The following is a 15,925-nucleotide window of genomic DNA, read 5'->3' as shown; positions in this document are numbered from 1 at the left end:
AAGTTGCCAGGAGGAGATAGCACAACTACAGTTCATGCGCGGGTCTACTCGAAGAGATGGACAGTAGTTGCTCAAAAAAATTGAAATGCATAATCCAATAAGTAACAAAAATTCACTAATTATGTTTTTGATTATTATTTTAGGGCCAATTTTCCAATACATCATCCTCATCATCAACAACAACAGCTTCGTCTTCTTCTTCTTCATCGTTGTTCTTGTTTCGCAGCCCTAATATTCACGGTTTCGTTTTGCAGGAAAGGGTATTACGATATCTTCTCATAACTGCCATTCCCGACCATTCCTAGTGGACGTGGTGCGACGGTCTCCTTGCATGCTTTTTATCATTCATCCAGTTATTAGAGCGCAGGATTACGTAGCACTGCAAACGTTTCAGTCAACTACTACAGATAACACATATAACCAAATCAAATGGGCTTTTAATGTGCACATATTGACCTCCAGCTGAGTTCGTTTTCCCCTCGGCGAAACAGTTTAGGGCACAGGACGTCTATGGAGACATTAGCCAAACTTTGTCTGCTTAACTTGGCAAATAAATATAGAAAAGAATAGGAAAGCTCAAAACGAGCCGCAATTACATTTGTCATAAGGGCTCCGGGGAAACGGTCGAGCAAACGACGATATTTTTTTGCTTTCTTGCCTATGAAGCGACAACTGAAATCTTGCTGTAAGGTTTCTTGCTTCTCTAACAATCTGCTCAAGTTCCCAAATACAAGAAAACTCGCAACTCAAATATTCATATATTGAATCTTACCAGAAGGAGCGAGGCAGACTGTGAGTACGCTTTTTGTTATATACCTGGGATAAGTCCGTTAAAATATGTTGGTTCGATTGGTAAATTGAATTACCTGTGTATAAACTTCCCAAAGGATAATTAAATTGTCTGCAGCTTGCTACCAGACGAAGTAAAACATGAGAAGGCTCCAGCAAAGAACATAATTCAACTACCTCCAGGTGGCTTTCACTCACCTAAGTGCGTTTCAGTTGCCTCTGTCTACGGCCAGACCTCCTAACGCCAGTCGCCTCGGCACCGACTGAAATGAGTCACCGTATGTAGCTATATTAGGCAAGTGATCCCTTTATTTAAATCAATAAACGACTCTAATAAAAAGCACCTTTATTTTCATTAATAGCAATAGAAGTTGAAAAAGAAAGGACTGCAAAACAAGTTATGCACGTCCTCTGCAGTGTGGGAATCAGCGTAACGAAGCTTTGATGAGCCGGCTAGTCAGAACGGCGCATTGGGATAAGAAGCGCGCAGAGAATTTCGGTGACGAAGGCGTCCCGTAGCTGTCATCTGTCATGGTGCGTTGGTTGCAGAGCAAAAGTAAGTTTTATTCAAGTGCGTTGTCCTTGGATGATCCCTATCGGTGTCACTATCACTTTCGCGAGACGGCCGAAAGCGTTACAGGCACTGTACGAAGCTGGTGAGCTCGGCACCTCTCCAGGAAGACTGTTAACCGTTTGCAACAACAATTTCGGTGCCGAGTCACGTTAAACCTCGCGAAAGTGATCGTGTTGCCGACAGCAACCGCTTCTATATCTGCAGATACAGGCAGTGGCCACGACGACGACACCGCAAATCGGGAGAAGGTAGGCCAAGACAGCTTCGCTTTAACTGTAGAATGCACTTAGACATGACAAGCCTCCGGTCTCCCACACAACAGGGGAACGGTCGCTGCACCACATCGCAAAAGCGCAAATAAATAATAAATGCATTCACACATAGGCCTTGCAACACAACTACATGTATACACTTCTATGCTTTCAACAAACAGAAGCTGATTACGAGGCTCTAGCCTAATGTTTACCAAATATCTCATGCAGCATAATCACATTTCTCTTCCAACCATCTTTCTCTCGTGTGTGCGCTTGGCGATGCTTAGTGGCACAGCCGCATTTACACCTTCTTCTGTACACGGATAAGGCGACGGAGGCGATGACAGCTGGTGTACCAAAGGCAGCCATGCGTACGGAGCCTCACTAGCACGTATACCCCCGAGAGACGCTCTCTCCGCTCGCAGCCCTACGTGTTCTGGCGTCCCAGCCTGGATGGAAAGCTTCCAGGCAGGTCCCTAGTTGATCGTCCGGCCCTCCCGCCGCGATACACCACGCCGCTCTCACATGGTGCGTGTCGCGTAATAAACGATATTCGACGCACGTTATCCGTTCGCCCGTTCGGCCATGGCATCGGCGACACACGCGCGGTCCGCGCGTCTACGCCGAAATTAAACCGAAGGGGGACGCGAATTAGGGTTGGGGACAGGACGCGCAGCTGCGGTGGTCAAAGTACTCTCGATGCATCGCACGACACTTTTTTTTTTACACCGGCAGCTTATAAGGCCTGTCTTTCTCGCGACTCGCGGCTGCATCTTCCTACAATTACCATCGGCCTGGTACCACAGCGATCCTTGCGGCCTGGCTCGACACACTGTGAATCAAGCGTCGAAGGCGGCCGCTCGGGGGAAACAAAGATGCCTGGCTGGGTCAGATGATTCCGCATTTTGTTCAACGCGTGTCGGAGCGCTAACAAGGAGCTTACTCCGCTTCGCTCGAACCGGATACCGCAAATTTACCGTCGCCCCAGTGACCCGGTTGCGTTGAGTGACGCGCGACCAACCTTCTAACCTAGTGCGGATGCTGTCGTGGTTCCCATGCATACCCCTTGTTCCCGTCTTGTAGGGCTGCTTAATTTTTCTTGCACGAGGCCGGGCTCTGCAGCGAACCAGAGTGACAGACTGAAATTCGAACAGCCGACGACGACGCTGCACAAAGAATGTTCTGATGGAGGGCTCCTTCAAGGCACGTATAGTTTGCGTCTCGTCTCCTCGACAACGCTCTTGCGAAAGTAGTTAGAAACGTCGAAGCAAGTTTCTACGTCTCGTTTATTCTGCTTTCGTTCTTTATGGTTATATTGGCGGTGGTCGATTAAAGCAACAGGCGGGCGTCGTTTGGTGACCGAGGCCGGCAATATATTGCTCATTATTCTATTCGTAGCCATTTTTCAGAAAGGAGTACATCCCTTTTCTTTCGCTCCACTTGGTTGAACTCGAAACAAACGCGCGTTCAATGTTTGTTGATGAATTGTTGATTGTAATGCAGATGGCGAACGGCGCTGTAGATCTGTGACTGGTTTGTGTTCCGCCTCCTCACTTTCTTGGGTAAAATTTATTTTGAGTCTGGGAGCGCCAAAATTTAGTACGACCCAACGTTTACATCTGCATTTATCGATCTTTTTTTTATGTATGCTCCAACACTGCGGAAAGAAGCGTCGGTGGTTATCTTGGCATGTTCTGTCGTGTTTTGAGGGAAATAAGCAGAATGGCCGACTATGCGAGTGTCTGCTTCTATAAACATAGGCGAAAATGAAAACCAGTGGTGGATTGCACGAACATTTAATAACGAAAATAATAACGAATTTAAGAACGCATTTTGGTGAGGACTAGGATTTTCCCCGGGTTGCTACCCAATTATGAGGGAGATAGCGGGATAGTGAAATAGAGAGAAAATAGGCGTTCAGGTTAACCCCATGCATTAAATTAAAGATAGCGTGTCTAAAGCAGGGTACTCAAGTCTGTTGCCTAACACGCCGCATGGAGAAACGCCCATCTGGCTTTTTGGACCGATGTGTAGTGAGGAGCCTCCCACGTCCTTAGTTACGATAGAAGGCTACGTGTTGTGGCTGGTAAAGAGGGGTATGCTTAAAAGTTTGCTTAGAAACATTAAAAAAACTATAAAAGAAGTCATGTACTAAGGAAAGCCCCTCAAAGCTATCAAAAGTCTCTAAAGCGCCGCTGTCCGTTGTAAAATTTAAATTTGCGAGAGCGATAGCCAGGAACACACAAGAAACTTGGTAATTGTAGCTTTGTGGTTTATCCAAAACACTTATAATTTCCGAAAACATTAACTGAAAGAACGCAGAGAATCTCCTTCTCCAATCAAGAATAAAAAATATAATTTATAAAAGTCGCAGTTTCGCCCTAAAGGCAAAGCATCAATTGCTATAGCAAATAATTAGGTAACCCTACAAAATAAGGATAGTAGTGTTATCGGCCGTGTAAACTCGTGAGCATTTGCTGACTTAATTACCAAGAATGCTGCCACGCACGCACAGGCAAACATGAGCACATTTCACTCGATGACCGGGGACGCTCGATGTCAAAGAGCTCGCGTGAGAAAGAGCTACAGCAGCAGCGAGCGAACTGCCTTTCGTGGCTCGTGCTGCCTTCAGGTTCAACGTGAACTGAGCGGCGAGAATACAGCGCACACAAAGCCATCAGCCTCGGTGCACCTAGACTCTGTACCCACCGCTGATCGGTTTTAATATAAGGCCCGCGTGGGGGCACTCAGCTGCACTATACACAGCCGTCGCCGGAGTATGAAGACCCCCTCCCCCGCCTTTCTTGGTGCCTTGCGCGCAATGGAAGATGGCGTGCTTGAAGAAGAAAAATAAGTTCCACCGAGCGGCCGCTGCTTCTTCGGTGAGATATTATTTTCCGTTTTCTTCGTACAATCAGTGCTGTGATGATACTTTGTGCTGTTGCCCAGAGAGAACAGATATCCCGTGGGATGCATATATGCTAAATATCACGCACAATATTGCGTGGTTTTGCTGCGCTCCGCAGCGCATCTACGCCTACCAGGGCAGTAGGCAGCAAAGAATACCGGCACGATATAGATGTCCGACAGCGCTTTCTTAGGCGCATGAGTGCCGCAGAATCGGTACCGCACTCGGAAGTGCCACAACACGCGCCTAATGTCATCAAGCGGGCGACGCTACTTTTCAACGCTGCCCTACCTTCCAGCGCACCTTCAGTGAATCTGGCTGAGACAAGCGAAAGTGAAGCCGAGAAACCATCGGTTGACTAAGACAGGACATCCACCTATGAGCTAAGCGAAGATGAAGACATAGACTGTGATAACACGCCGTTCTTCTTGGTAATGTACAAAAAAAGTGACCTGAGGGAATTCCGGTTGTTTTTCGACCCTCACAGGAAGGCCGCAACTTCTGACGAGTGAATCCAAACCGCGCTGCGCCAGAAATTGTTTCCGCGGCAAAGGAAAAGGTACAGTTATTCCGCGTGAATAGAGGTAGAAGTTTATCAACGTTGCTTCAGTCTCATCTGCAAGACATCTACGGTCGATGAGTGAAGTGGCTGGTTTTGGAGTCAAGCCATTTATTCTGGCATCTTATACGAAAAATGTTGGCAAGATACGCCATGTCGCTCCTGCCAGCTCCCTCACAACAGACGTGGGAAGAGCTGCTCAGAACGCCGGATGAAAAAGTACAAAAAGCCCTCGTTGCCTGGGCCGAAAAGGTCGCTCCTCGTGAGGGGCCATTCTAGGACTCGGGCCTGCCAGATCATAACTGAGGAGAGTCTCAATAAAGTTGTTACCACCACCTACGCCATGTCCCAGTTGAGTATACAGAAGAACCGGTGACTTCCTGAAAGATGTGGGCGTGACACCTGCCCGCCGTCAGGCGCGCTACAATCGCCAAGAAGATGGAGCGATAGAAACATGCCCTCTGGGCACAGTTATTCTCCATTTCAGAGAAGACATACCAATGCCGCAACGAGTGCACTTGGGTTTCATGAGTCATACTGTAGAAGGATATAATGGTTTTGCTCTGAGATGCAACAACTGCCAGAGATTTGGACATTTAGCAAAGTGCTGCTGCAGTCCACGTAGTTGCAAGAAACGCTCAGAAGACCACAACCATTCAGGGTGCAAGTCTGTGTGTCAACCAAGTGTGCCAGCTGTGGCGGAAACTACACAGCTTCCTTCTCCGGGTGCCCTCAGAGCAGATCTGCCTCAAAGGTGCACAGACATCCGTTGAAATAGTGAAGGCTGCCTCCTCGTGATGCGCTCCCACCCAACCTTGATACTGTAAGATATGCGCCTCTAACTTCCAACAAAGAAAAAAAGCAAGGGGACAATTCGAACTATTCTTCAGCTCTAAATCACTCAGGTCGACAACGTTCTGAGAGCGAGCGACACGATAAATCTTCAGAGAATGCTACTCATCTTGCCCCGGCATCGAGTCAAATTCACCGACCTTCTCAGCAACGCCCTCTGCCATTGACACAGCAACGTCATCTAACATGTGAGCGACTACCTCAGGATTCGCCTCAACGACACCAGCCATCCCAGCGACCATCCCAGTCAGCTCTTCAGCGACCTGCTTCGATCCCACATAGAGCTTCAGCGTCGTTTGCGAATTACACGTCTTTACCGTTGGCTCAGATGATCCTTCCCATGTTATTCACTGGTCTGCGTGCAATTCGCAGTACCATTTCACACGCAAACAACCTGTCAGAGGTAAAAGCACTGATTTCTATGGAATCATTGGTGCTTCCACAACAGCCAACAGCTACACGGCAGGCTTAAAAAAATTAAATTATGGGGTTTTACGTGCCAAAACCACTTTCTGATTATGAGGCACGCCGTAGTGGAGGACTCCGGAAATTTCGACCACCTGGGGTTCTTTAACGTGCACCTAAATCTAAGCACACGGGTGTTTTCGCATTTCGCCCCCATCGAAATGCGGCCGCCGTGGCCGGGATTTCATACTGCGACCTTGTGCTCAGCAGCCTAACACCATAGCCACTGAGCAACCGCGGCGGGTCACGGCAGGCTTACGATGAATAATCGTTACGACAATGTTTCTATAATTCAGTGGAATGCCAATAGCCTTCGAAATAAGTCAGCTGATTTTCGCAAACTACTAGCTCAACGTACTTTCCTATTATATATACAGGAGGCAGGCGTACCAGATGACTTTCGTCTTTCAAACTATGTTATATATAAATCATCGCGCATTGCTGGAAGTAGAGCGATGTTATGCGTGAGGAAAGACTTGCCGTTCTATTTAATACAGGTCAGCGATTTAGATATACCGGAGTTCGTAGCATGCAAGACATTTGTTAGAAATACATGCATCACAGTGATCAGCCTTTATCTACAATGTTCTAGCAAAATATCTGTAGGGAGCTTGGTGTTTGGTATCGCAAATTCACATGTGCTGGTTTGTTGGGACTTAAGCGCAGATAACGTCATTTGGGGCAGGGAATATAATAATTCCTGCGGAAGCATTATAGAGTGCGCTGCAGAAAAAAGTAATTACATCGTGTTAAATGACAGCCATGCAACATTCTCACGGGGGTTTCGTTACTCAAGCTGTATAGATGTTACGCTCTGCTCACAAGACCTCCTTGACGGCGTTGAATGGTCAACGGATATAGAAACGCAGGGTAGTGATCATTTTCCGCTCTTGCTAAAACATCGTCTCATAAGGATTGAAGAGACCTGGCGCTACTAAAAATATACTAATTGGAAGAGTTTTCGTCACTATTTAAGGAACTCACTGGGTGAAAATCCGAACTTCGAAAGTTTTGCAAATATATTGTGTAAGTCCTGCAAGATCTGCACAAAGCAAGTCGTTGTTCCAAATGAACACGCGGACGGAGAATATGAATGTGTAAGAGCAATTAGAAGACGCGGAGAAAGTGCTTACCGTCGCAGCGGAAAACTGGATGACTACAATATGGCACAGAAAGTTCAGCCAACTTCGCGCAGACGCGTACAAAAATTAGGTACGAGAAGATGGCGAGAATACTACGCGTCGTTGTCTCCTTTCACCCCAGTTCCCAGAATATGCTCAGTTGTCCGACCTTTTAGTGGTCCAGTTACCCAGAGCCATCCCTTCCGAGCCCTTGCCGTAGCTGGAAGCACTCCGGAAACATCTGTTGCTGACGAATTCTTTCAACTTATATCCAGACGAGGAATTCCGTTTACTTGCCTACAATTTACAAGTTCCACAACACTAGCAGAACGGAAGGTTCGTGCGTATTTTAAGTCACAACACCCTCAACTTGAGTGTGAGTGAGTTTCGTTTAGATGAATTGAAATGTGCTTTTTCTTTATGCCGTACAAAGACAACCGCAGGCCCAGACGCTGTTACGTATGTGATATTAAAGAACCTTGGTCCAGCAGGAAGAATGGCTATTTTGGAGATATTTAATGATATCTGGATAAGAGACACTCTTCCAGATTCATGGAAATTAGCTAGGGTAATTCCAGTACTGAAACCAGGAAAGACTCCCCTTTGTCTTGACTCCTACCGACCTGTCACTCTCACAAGCTGTTTTTTCAAACTAATGGAGAAGATGATAGACCGTCGACTGCAATAGTGGTGTGAACACACAAATGTGTTTTCCAACTACATAACCGGTTTTCGACAAAATCTGTGTACAATGAATGCAGTATCAGACATTGCCACATGCGTCGAACATGAACGAATTTGCGGAAATGTGGCAGTAGCAGTATTCTTAGACATTCAAAGAGCATTCCAAACTGTAAGTCCCATGCACGTCCTTGATGGTATGTTAGAGCCTGGCCTACACGGTCGAACGCTGCGATGGGTATAAAATTTCTTGAAAGATAGAAAAATGGATAGCTTATGGAAACAATTGAAGGAGAAAGTAATTATCACAGCATCACGCAGGGCGTTCCGCCGGGCGGTGTTCTCGGTACGTTTTTATTCAACTGTGTCATGGCAGCCTTAACACAAAAACTACCATCTGGTCAACAGTATTCGCTGTACGCACATGACACATGCATATGGGCCTGTGGATCTCACCCACAAGGCGTTAAAACAACGCTGCAAGAGGGTCTCGATAGTATCGACACCTTTTTAAAAGAAAGAGGCATGAGTCTTTCATACGCAAAGGCTGCCGTACTTCCCTTCACTAGACGATTGCTGAATAATTTCCAACTTACGCTTAATGGGCAAACATTGATGTTCGTGAAAGAGAATAAATTTCTTGGAATTATTCTTGACCGCCAGCTGACGTTGGCATCACACATCCTGGCAATTGAAAAGCAGGCCAATATTGTAATAAACGTACTTCAGCAACTAGCTGGCACAACGTGGGGGGAGGGGGGAAAATCAATTTCTTCATCATTGCAAGTTTATAACGCACTCATAAAACAAAACATTGCTTATTCGGCACCTATTCTCCATGGTTTATCGCAAACGTCTGAGGAACGTCTTTAACGTTTACTGGCGAGGAGGCTGCGACTGCGTCTTGGGGTTCCGCAGGCTAACTCGAGTTTTCTAGTAAATGCTGAAGCTCGTCACCCACCATTATTTCATACGAACGGTTGAAACATGCCGACATATTTATTGCATCTTAACCCAATACAAGAAGCATCCATTAAACCTCGCGCTTTGCAAACGAAACAAAAGCAAATTTTATGATGTTGTTCAAAAATACATTACTCTCTCTACGTCCCGTATCTTACGCCATAAGCATAATACAATGTTAGTTGAGTACCCTTGTAAAACGGACACATTTAGATACTCTTTTTTCCCTACTGCTGTTAGGGAGTGGAACCACCTCGACTCAGCAATAGCTGATATAGACTCGCCTTCAATTTTTAGTAACATGATAGAAAAGAGTAAGAAATAACTACTAGAAATATTTTAGTCTGATGCAAACTTGTTTTTTACGTTGTTTAGATCTATCTCTTATGTTATGTTATGTTAGATTGTATTAAGTTATACACTGTTAGGTTGTAAATGGTTATGTTGCATTTATATTTCACGAGATTGTATTGAATGACAATTTATTGTATTTATAACATCTGTTTTATCGTTATAGTTGACTTCACTAATTATATGCATGAAACGATGTCCTTTTTTGCATTTTGTATTTTTCCAGACTGTACTGTGTAGCTACATGTAGCCTATCTAGTTTATTGTACTTTGTATACACATGTTCTATTAAAAATGTTGTATCAACGCTTACATTGTAACAATATGCCCACCTGCTATGGTCTCGATAGAGAGACTGGCAGTATTGAAAATAAATAAATAAATAAATAAATAAATAAATAAATAAATAAATAAATAAATAAATAAATAAATAAGAACATAAAGCATTATTAGCAAGATTTGAATTATGCAAAGTGGATGTTAGTTACCCTCCTTGGATGTTAACAAGTGCTAACATGGAATTATCGGTCGACGGGACTGTATCTAAGAGAGACATGTTCATGGTAGCCGCACAGTCACTGGCGCTCTTCCAAATTTACTCATTATATCCCCAGTACATCCACGTGTGTAGAGACCGTTCGTGTCACAGAAATTCCTCGACTTCAGCACTCGTCATTCCACATTTAGCGCTAGAGCAAACAGTTAAATTATACCAAGAGACGTCTTCTGCCGCGGCAGAACTGCTTGCAATTCTGCGTACTTTCTGTTTCATAACATCAGAACAGCATTCGCAAAAATGGGTTATCTTTAGCGATTCGCAAGCCACTCTCACATTACTACAAAGCAATAAGAAAAATTCTTTGAAGACCCTGCTATTTATTGCATCAAACGCTCAAAGAACACACAAAAGCAAGCGCAAAGAACCAGGTAATTGAATTTCAATGGATACCTGGACGCTGCAACATTCCTGGTAATACTGCAGCGTGCGCTGCTGCGAATCGGGCGCACAATAACGCAGACAACCAATCTTCCCCTATTTCGTAGTGAAGTCCGTCTGATCCTGAGGCAGATTTCCTGTCGTCTCAGGAAAACTACCTCGTTTGATGAGCAATCTAAAAACTCGGAGTTATACCATATAGACCCATGTATAAACCTCTCAATTTCGGAAAACCTAGAAGAGAACAAAACATTTGAAACATTGGTGCACCGCCTGCGGCTTGGTACTGCATTTATGATACACTTCTTATACAGCGTAACACGCGCCTCTAGTCCGCAGTGTTCTTGTGGCCATCCAGACGAAGATCTGTGTCATCTCCTCCTCAAGTGCACTAAATACGATCCTCAACGAAGGTTTGCAAGCAACTTTGTTGCTTTTAGACAGAAGAACATTCACTCTAAAAAAGATATTTGGTCCATAGCAAACTGCGCGCCTTAAGAAAAGAGCACTTCTTGCTTTGAAGTTTTTCGAGGACACCAACATTTTGGGGAAATACCAAGTCTCAGTTGATCCTAATAAGCTAAATGAGTGATATCGGTGTTGTTCTGGATTAAAGATTGATCTATGTGGTGACCGTCATTCCTACGCCGTGTGCGAATGTGTTCTGTGCTTGCAGTTCAATTACATGTGTTGTGTGTTTGGCCATTTAAATCATCTGTCTTTATATATGTCATTGTGTACTGAACTCATGCACAAAACTTTGCGATTCATGTACTGTTGGCCCATGTAGTTTTTATTCGTCTGGTGTACTAATGAGTGCCATATCTTGCGTCATTATTCTCCCTGTTTACGCAATCTTGTTTACTTGGCTAAGCGACAAGAAGTATATCCGGTGCCGCCATAAAGGCGCCAACCTCTCCTAATATTAATTTCAATAAAAAAAGAACGGCGTGCTTCCTCTCAGCCATCCATTGCCCGCACGAGATCGAGCCACCATGCTGGTCTCATCCTCACACACTTTGACTCGCACGCACGGCATTCGTAGCGCTGCTGCGATGTTACCGAACTTGCGCTTTATACGGGACGTCATGGCTATGCCGACGGGGAAGTGCGCTTGGAGCATTCATATAATTACTGTCGCAATAAAAAATGACAGCTTTAGTAAAAGCCAAAGTAGACGCCGCCGAGAAAGTGAAATTGAAGAATGAACAATAATATCTACTCTAATAAATGGCATCGGTATATGCGAAAAGTTGTACGTAAGCTGTCGTCTAGCAGGGGCGTAGGCAGGGGGAAGGGCTTATGAGGCTTCAGCCCCCCCCCCCCCCCCCCGAAATTTTTTCGTGCTGTCCATGCACCGCCGACCAAAAGAACCTACGGCGCCGGAAATTATTGTGGATTTCGTCTAGAATGTATTTTTCACGCTCGAAAAGACGTCTCAACGCGTACATTGCGAACTCGGGCTAGATTTCGCGGCAGCATTCATGCACCAGGAGTCACATAACGCAAGGAGCCCCATCCAAGCACGAAGTTTATGGGAGTTTTGATGGCGAGTGGGCTGGTCGCGTCATCTTGCGGAGGCCGCGGAATCTTCCGAAACTTTATGGGTATAAAGTTCTCATAAACTTTTGATGCGAAAGGTGCATTGACACTTCTAAAGCCATGCTTTAGATTTTCAATTCCGGAACTTTGTGGGTTTAATGTTGTTATAAACATTTGACGCCAAATGTGCATTGGCTTTTCTGAAGTCGTACATCGGAATATACAACGATACAAGCCAAATCGTCACACTATCAGACAAGTTGACAAATCACGCAGCTAGGTCCAATTAGACGAAGCGTTTTGGTGGTTCATTTGTGCCGTTATGTCAGAGAAAAAAATATCAACATTTTTTTCACCTGCGCCAAAGCATCCATGTCAAGACACAAAAGCTAGCAAAGGTAACTACGTTCTTATTTATTTTTCTACTTTGACATTTATTCGCGAGGACACATTGAGTCTCTTCAATTTTGTTGTTCTCGCTACCCGCGGGCTGCCAGAGCCCGCCAGAGCGCATGCGTTTTTCGCGTCTTGCCCCGTGCACCGCGCGGCGCACTTCGGTGCGCGTCCGTTTTTCTCTGGCTGAGTGGTTTTTCGCCTGGCAGAGCTTTGGACGCCTTCTGGCTAGCAGACGAGAAGAATGAACAATGGTCGTTCGCCACCCTTACTGTGGGGACTCAACGTATTTCACCGAGTTCGGTTGAGCGCAACCTCTCCGGAAAGTCTTGTCACGCCAGTGCAGTATACCGAGCAGTATGCGTATGGTTCTCTGTGGACGAAGGGTCTCACGTTTGCTTCGATATTCCTTCGGTAGGTGCCCAAAGTAGGCATTCGGTTGTGGACAACATGCTTTCCTTCGCGTTTCTTCATTTCAGTGCCCCTGCCCCACAAAAGAAAAAAAATAAATACATTGTTGCGGCGCAGCGAATTGTCGCGTGGTGAAATGACGATTTTGTTACTTCTCTTTGCGAAAAGTAATGGGCCACGCGGCGCTTCATTTGCCGGATACTCTCATTATATTATCGCGGTCGCAATTATGTGGACACTCCAGGCACATTCCTGCCGTTACCGTCTAGTTCTGTATAAAGTCCAAGGGTGATAACATCCTCACCGCGCGCCGCATGCTGTACGCGACTGAAAGCGCAAGATGGAAGCGGTGGATGAGTGCGCCGACGATGGTGGTTCAGTCTTGTGTGCGCAAGGGAGAAAAGCGGGGGAGGAAGCGCGCCGCCTTCCGCCGAGCGCGATTATCAGGGGAAGTGGAGGGGGGGTGGGCGGGCTTAGGATCTGTGAATCTGTGATTTTTTTCAACATGTTTACGTATTATTTTTTGTTTGACGCATCATAAACAGTGACCTTTTCTTAGATACCTAGATTTATTGAAGACATATACGTATATTCAATTTTCTTGTTGCGATGTTTTGTGTATACGTGCAGTGAACTTTGTTTCCAGTGACACTTTTTTGCCCTTTATCAAGCTGTATCTTCGCATTTGTATATTCCATTGTATCATCGCATTCCTAATGTACGAGGATGAGTCAAATGAAAGTGAGTCAACCAACCCCATGCAATAGTAGCTCTGTTCATTATCTGCTGAGCATGCGAGCAGCACACAGGCATCTTTCATTTACAAAAGTGACACGCATGTGTGAGGATAAAGGTTCTTTAATGCTCTCATACACTGGCTTGAACATGGTCGCATGACATAATGAACACTCCAAAAGTTTAACTGTGTGGTGTCGTGAGGTTTTTGACATTTGAAGTTGTTTCCTAAGTCCTCGTATTGCTGCCATGTACGTTAAACATTGCATTTCATTGGCCACTGTGAAGCGTTGGAGCAAACTGTTAAAAGAAGGATGTGAATGTTGCAAAGACGATTCAAGGCCGGGACAAAGCCACTGTGCAATGAACCCCAACACAATTGCAAAGGTTGATGAGCTACTTAGACAATAACGGAGGATAAGTGTCGATGAACTGGCAGAGCGTGTGAACATCAGTCACTATTGTGTTCACACCATAATTCATTAACATCTTGGTTATCGGCTCTTGTGTGTGCAATAGATGCCCAAGATTTTGAACCACCGCCAGAAGACGGAGAAGTTCGGCGCTGCCTTGACTCATGTGACCCGGTATCACAATGAGTGTGACGACTTCTTGTCTGCAATTGTAACCGGGAACAAATAATGGTGCCACTACTACGCGCCTGAAACATGACCGCAAAGCTTACAGTGGAAACATTCGATATTCACTACCCCTAAAAAAAGCAACAGCCGTCATTTCCGCCGGAAAGGTGTTGTCGACTTCTTTTTTTTTTTTTTGCGATCGTCAGGGGTCATTACTGATAGAATTTACTAAACCTGGAGAGACTATCAATCATTTCCGAAATTGTGAAATGCCAAATCGGCTGCGTGTCGGAATCAAGAACAAGCGACGTAAAAATTGTGTAATGGGGTCATCTTGCTCCACGACAATGCCCGTGCCCACGTCGCTGATGTGGTTAATACAAAACCGGCAAAGTTGAAGTGGGAAAAGCTGCAACGTACGCCATAGAGCCCAGACATGTCGCCTTGCGACTTCTTCATTTTGGGGCAATTGAAAAAACAGCTCAAGGGAACCAGATTCGTGCCGTACAATGAGGTGAAAGAGTGAGTTACAGTCTTTTTGAAGCAGTATTGCAAGGAGTTTTATGAGACGGGAATCACGCGACTCGTTAGTCAGTGGCACAAATATCTAAATGATCATGGAGACTACTTTAAAATAAAGTACCCCCTTTGTCATATATTCGCATTGGCTCACTTTCATTTGACCCACCTTCGTATAATTTGCATAAGTCCTGTTTTTATACGTGCTCTCTGTTGCCACTATAATTTAGGTGCAATTGCTGACAATACACGACTGGTGACAACTGCTCCTCAGAAATATAATATAACAACTGACATCGTCATTGAGATCCTTTCCTGGCCATTTTATATGTACAAAAATGTAAACAAGGTTCTTGACTGACAAAGTTTCATTGAAACATTTGTCCTCAGCTTGTTCATTTCATGGCCTTTACAGTTTTTATATCAGCGGCATGTACTGCGTTGCTGGTCTCAAACTTAGATAGTTCTAAAGTTGGTGTGATATCTTCTCTGCTTATTAAATAGACAAAAAACATCGAAGCATTTATATCACTTATTTCGGACTCCACTTTTGGGACACACGAGCGTATTCTTTTATTAAAAAAATACATATTTTACTTCTTTTGACAGTGCGTAGCATCCATGAATTTCTTTGCAGCATCTTTCGCAATGGCAATGCAGTTATTATTCATGTATTTGATCCCTCAACAAATTCTATAAGGCGCAGGCCAGGCAGCAACGTGAGCCCACCCTGAAGAAAATTTCTGGCTATGGTACTGTAGTCTAGATAATATGCAGCTGTAGAATTCGCACAATATAGATGAAGAATAACTTCGCCAACTACCTTTCAAAAACATACAGTCCCTTTTAGTTTCATGGAACGCACTGACTTCTTTCCACTCCTTGCTTCCACTTACAACAAAAACTGTAAATGTTGTCCATATGATTCGTTTTTACATCCTCCTTATGAAACTGCTCTATGTGTAATTTTCTAACGCACCTTTCCTCATCCGATGAACTATAGGTTGTAATTTCCTGCGAGGAAGTTCACGGATAAATAAAATACATATCAGGAGTGCGTTCAAAGGAAACATACCTGCACAAAACTCCTTCCCTCTATGCCCTAGAGCTCACTGGTTTGCTACAAAGCTTGGCACATCTTTAAGCTTATAGATGGCTAAGATGTTTGCATTTAAAGACCTTATTAGCCCGAGTTCATAGCCTCTCTATTTTTCAGATGAGCTTTTTTTTTTCATCTCATCGCGCGTTTCCTTTTTCCTTTTATGTTTCTTCAGCGCGTCTCCCTCGAAA

The 15,925-nt window shown here is 44.8% G+C and overlaps 1 long non-coding RNA gene across 3 annotated transcripts in view; it reads right to left on the bottom strand.

Annotated features, from left to right (window-relative positions):
• LOC129380617 (uncharacterized) overlaps nucleotides 1-15,925 on the bottom strand; it is a 468,422-nt gene that overhangs the window by 167,817 nt on the left and 284,680 nt on the right. For all 3 annotated transcript variants that reach the window (XR_011893000.1, XR_011892999.1, XR_008608803.2), the window contains one exon: nucleotides 988-1,052. This is a non-coding gene — a long non-coding RNA (uncharacterized lncRNA). The remainder of the gene's footprint in view (nucleotides 1-987; nucleotides 1,053-15,925) is intronic.

The sequence above is a fragment of the Dermacentor andersoni genome, chromosome 3 (assembly GCF_023375885.2).
Source record: "Dermacentor andersoni chromosome 3, qqDerAnde1_hic_scaffold, whole genome shotgun sequence".
NCBI classification, from domain to species: domain Eukaryota; kingdom Metazoa; phylum Arthropoda; class Arachnida; order Ixodida; family Ixodidae; genus Dermacentor; species Dermacentor andersoni.
This window is presented reverse-complemented; position numbering and strand designations above follow the sequence as displayed.